Genomic DNA, 5487 nt, shown 5'->3' with positions numbered 1-5487 from the left:
TTTCAGTGGCAAGCATACTTGGTTCTGTTTTCAGTTCCCATTTTTGACTAGGTGGGTGCATATGAATGTCATGTCTCTCCAGGAAAAATCTCTCATACCACATGTGTTGAACCCATTAATTGTTCCTCCAAACTTTTACACCAGAAAATCAATGTTAGAACAAAAGCGTTTGAGTCAACTAAAGTAGGGAAGATTGTTTTGCTCACTGCTCTATGCTTACTACTGTAGTAGTACATTGTCCCACTGAAAGGGCTCAACACAGACAGAATGTAGAGGCTTGGGGAGCCTAAGAAAGAAGGTCACTCTCTTCTTTGCATTCAAGGAGGAGAGTGGGAGGTCTGCAGTGGGACAGATGAAAATACAGGTACAAGCTTGTGTTATTGACAGACATCATCCAAACTGAGCTGTTTCCATGCATGAATCTGAAGTCATGTTTAGACTCCATGATTCAGTCAAACTCCAATGACTCTCAGAAGACTGTTGTCCATGGGTAAATACTGAATACCATTGGGCTATCCTTGTATCCTGTTGTACCATTCTATAAGCCTCAGTAAATGAATCAAATGCCTTTTGTTAAATCCTTTACACAATGTTAATAGTGTAGACATATCAGAAAATTCAGCATGAAATAAAACTCAAAGAAATGCCTTAATAAAGACTTATAGTCAGCTTAATTTCATGTGAGCTCATCCATACAAATATCAAGAGACTGTGTAGCATTGAAGAGATGACCTATGAGTAAGAGAAGATGCACATACTCATATACAGCTTAGAAATACCCCCCAAAAAAAGCTGGGCAGTGGTGGCGCACACCTTTAATCCCAGCACTCGGGAGACAGAGCCAGGCAGATCTCTGTAAGTTCGAGGCCAGCCTGGGCTACTGAGTGAGTTCCAGGAAAGGTGCAAAGCTACACAGAGAAACCTTTTCTCGAAAAAACAAAACAAAACAAAAACAAAAACAACAACAAAAAAAGAAATCCCCAAGGGTGTGCTGGAAGATCATTCTGAAGTACTGAAAAAAGATGAAGTATTTAGTTCAATTCCCAAGTATTATATTAGAATATTGATACTAAAAACGTCAAGACTCAGAATTTTTAGACTTCATGTTTCAATGAACAAAACCATACCATTGCATAAGTGTTTCATGGGTTTCAGTACAAAAGGATATTTATTTTCAACTAATGGGGAAATATTGTTTAAGAACATTTTGGTGTTCTCAGTATTGGAGTTTGTTGAAACATGACCTCAGATGGATTGTACAATCTTGAGTAAATTCAGTCTCCTATTGGCAAATGACCATGTAATAATTTGTATTAATTGCTGCTCTGTCGGGGCTGATTAGTCTGAAACAGGATACAATAGAAACTTAGGCTTCTGGCCTGGTCCTTGGCAATTTGGAGAATGCAACCAGCTGGACCTTGGATGCCAATTTTAAGCATTCCATAGATTGAGGCCTCTCGGCTTAGTGACATTAGATGATTATCCTACCTAATTCATCTCAGATTTCCAGTGGTAAATTTGTGAACTTGCACACAATGAAGATATCTCACCTTATACTCCCCACACAATATTATTTTCTTCATTCTATACTTATTTATAACCTCAGTTCTTGTGAATGATAGCAGCAACATGTGGGGAGACTGAGTTGTCCCGGCCAGCGGGACCTTCAGCAGAGACCCTAGAAGGGGGAATGGCGAATGATGGGACAAGAGACACAAAGAATTGACAGCAAGACAGTATTCTGATTAAGCTGCAAAATTTTATTTTTCTCAGGTGGGTTTTATAGTAAGCAGACCAGGAAACTTTCTTTGGGAAAAGATCAGGGGACTGTTGAGTTGCCAAGCAACCCAACCAAGCAACCTAACCACAAAACATTGTTACTAATGGTCACTGTAGCAGAAAGATAAGGAAATGTTGAGTTATTTTCTAATAACACAGGACTTGTTCAGGCATGTCAAAAGTTTCTGGTTAGTGGCTCAATTCTGGACAACAGAAACTTAACTCAGACAGGCAATATGGCATGGCTCTTAAAATTGTCATCGGCACTGAGTAGAACAGGTCCAAGGCAGCCTGCCAACTGGAGCCGTGTCAAAGGTAGCCTGGACAGAGTGGGACAGATGGGTATCAGTGGGCTGGGACAATCATGTGATCCGATGAGTGACGGGAAAATGAAGCAGAGGTTATGTGGGCTTGGAAAATTGAGTATTTGTGCAAGTGCATGGTGAAATCTGCATTATAGGAGCCATGTTACCTCAACCATGGCATGATGGTCTGGAAAACTCAGCCTCACCAGAGGGACCTCTAGGAGCTACATTGTTCAGAACCAAATAGAAGACACAGATGTCATCTCCATATCTTGTACAGACAGGAAAACTCCTTCAGCTGCAGGACACCCTTAGGCATCTGGGAGAATTACTAGTCAGCAGTGTAGTGGGGGAAACTGAAGCCCAGTGGAGCTGCAGGGCTGGGAAACAGACATCACAAACTGCTGAGAGCTATGGGAGTATACAGCAAGTGACAACTAGTGTTTGACAAGTCGACCCACCAGGTGGATAGCTCCCTCATGGGGAGACCCACCGGGCAAAGCCATGAGGTCACTGACTGTGGAAACTGGTTGTTTTCTGTCTGTAACTTTCTTGGGTGCCACTGTTATGCCTCCCTAATAAGAACATCTGTGGGGTGCTTTCCACAGTTCTTTGGTAGTGTGTTTTTACATCTTGGGGCGTACTTACAGTTGAGGATGGTCAGGTTATGATTTCTGTTTAAGCTGTATAATTCTGATGTATAGAAATAATACCAGAATATTCTTCTTTACTGACAGGAAAGTAACAGTATTCTCAGTCTCAAAGACAGCCTTTACACATTTTGCAAAGACCTTAGAACAAGTCAAAAACAGACTAAGCTGCCCCTACAGAGAATATGCAAAGACTAATTTGCAGGTGTTGTTTATTGCTAAATCAAGTAGTCCTTACAGTAGCTCCCTTTCTGCATGTACCCTGACTGCTCAAGTTTCAGTCAATTGTTTAATGTCTGGGACCCCTTACCAGCTTAGAGCTATGTGCACGGTCAATGTGACATTACTAGCCTAAGAGAAACTATGTGACTTATCTTGTGTTTTGAGTATTGGTAGGGCCCAGAAAATGTAACACATAATTGTCCAGAGTTTGGCTGAGAGAGAGCAGCAGTATGGAGAGAGATGGCTGTGTGGAGCTATGTGAGAGCTGCTGCAGAATGTGAGTGAAGTGGGTGCTGAGTGAGAGATGAAGAAGAAGCATGAGAGAAGTGTGCGGGAGTGAGTGGGTGAAAGAGTGAATATAGAGTGAGTGAATAATCTAGAAGTATGTGTGAGAGAGAGCTGTGTGAAAGAGCTGCTGATACATAGAGGAGCTATGCATAGAAACTGTGTAAAGTGCTGTGTGGTGAGAGAACTATGTAAATGAGATGTTTAGCTGTGGCTCTGTGGAGATTTGTAACTGTGGAGGCAAGGAAGATGAAGCTATATAAAAAGATGTAGGAGAGAAATGTATGTAGAAGAAAGATGTGTAGACATGTGTAAACAGATGTAACTGTGTATCGAGATGTGTGGCCATATGTATGTAAAGATAGATATGTAGCTGGATGTACAGAATGTAGCAGTGTGGAGATATGTAGCAATGTGGAGACAGAAAGAGTCAGAGACCATTTGAAGAAGTAAAAGATAAGGTTACCATCAGAAAGCACGTGTGTTTCCTTATTTCACCAGTCATAGATAGATTAAAAATTTGTCCTAATTATCCTCAGATAGAAAAAGTCTAACCCTCACCCCTTTGTGGATTTTCATGCATTATTCTGGAGGTGGCCTTAAAGCAGGCTCTCTATAGGCCCCCTGATAACAAACCTTACCAGGGGTTTGACTAGTTTTTCTGCTGTTGTGCAGGAGGATACTGTTTCTCAAATATTGTTCTGGATATCTACCCATGTCTGTAAAATTTAGATCATATGAACTGGGGCTAATCAGGGTTCTTTTCATTTATATTATGGTTGCCAGCATGGTTACAGAAGAATAATCTGGTAGAAGATTGGTATTATCTCTTGTTTGCAAACAGGTTTATCATGCTATTGTAGCAATTACAAAGCTCCTGGAATTTAAATTCATCCATGCCTTCTAATTCCCCATTCTACCGCTTGCCTATTCAAGAGAGTAGAATTTGTTCCTGGGCCTAGTATCCCAAGAGCTGTTTAAAAATTAGTCCCATGAGGAATCAGTGCAGACTTGATTGAAAATGAAAATATACTTTACCTAGCCCCACAATAATGGTTGAAAACATTAACATTTACTAACCAAATTTTTACTCATTAACTTTCTGAGACATATGCACTGTAGCATGTAAAAATAGCACTCAAAAATGTGTCTTCATAAACCACAGCAATAGCTGACCCAAGCTAATGGGAGCTCATGGACTGACAGCTGGAGAACCTGCTTGGGACTGCACTAGGCCCTCTGAATGTGGGTGACAGTTGCATGGCTTGATGTTTTTGTAAGGCAATGGAACCAGGACTCATCCCAGGTACACAAACTGCCTTTTTAAAGCCCATTCCCTATGGTGCAATGCCTTACTCAGCCATGATGCAGGGAGCAGGGGCTTGGTCCTGCCCCAATTTGATATGTCAGCCTGTGTTGACTACCCTAGGGAGGCCTTACCCAGTATGAGGAGGGGATGGGTGTGAGATAGGGGAGGGAGGGGGCACAGGGGTTGGTATGTAAAAGGAAAAAATATTAAATAAAAAAATTTTAAAATGTGTCTTCATTAAGAAATCATATGATGCATTCTTAATGTCAAACCTTACAGTGTGGAAAAGTGCAGTATGTATGCTGTGGGTGAATAACAGGGCATGCTATTTTTACAGTCATAAAATGCACTATAGATTAGGACAAAATTGGAAAGCATCTTTTAAATAATGTATGAGAAAAATGCTCTAATTGTCTTTTGGTCCAACAAAAAGCAATCTTCCCATGTATGCATGGACAAAGTGGCTTGATACTGTTTTGCCTGGTTTTGTCTTAGTCATTAAATATATCACTCTGAAATCTATCACTCTAGCCCTATCTTGTCCAGAACTCACCGTGTAGACCAACTCTGGCCTTACATGGCCTTGCCTACCTCTGCCTCCTTAATGATAGGATTAAAGCAGTGTACCAGCACAGTTGACTCAAACGCTCACTGTTTTAATTTCAGGATTTGATGACATTCAGTTTTACAGCTTTGTACTTCTATCAGAAGGAATGCCAATGCCTAGACCTCGCACAGGGAACTGTACAGAGATTGGATACTGCAGAATTCTGGTTTCTGTGGGTGAGAATAGTTTTCTTACAGTATCACTTCCAAGTCTCAGAGATCTGTTTGAATGAGTCCCACATCTCACAATGGAAAGAAATTCTCAGAGGAAAAAAAGAACAATTTGTGATATTTTATCTTTTCTTCATATACGTCTTATTGGCAGGTTTAA

The sequence above is a fragment of the Peromyscus californicus genome, unplaced genomic scaffold (assembly GCF_007827085.1).
Source record: "Peromyscus californicus insignis strain IS unplaced genomic scaffold, ASM782708v3 Scaffold_4__1_contigs__length_199733344, whole genome shotgun sequence".
Lineage (NCBI taxonomy): Eukaryota > Metazoa > Chordata > Mammalia > Rodentia > Cricetidae > Peromyscus > Peromyscus californicus.
The sequence above is the reverse complement of the archived record's forward strand: the minus strand, read 5'-3'. Positions refer to the sequence as shown.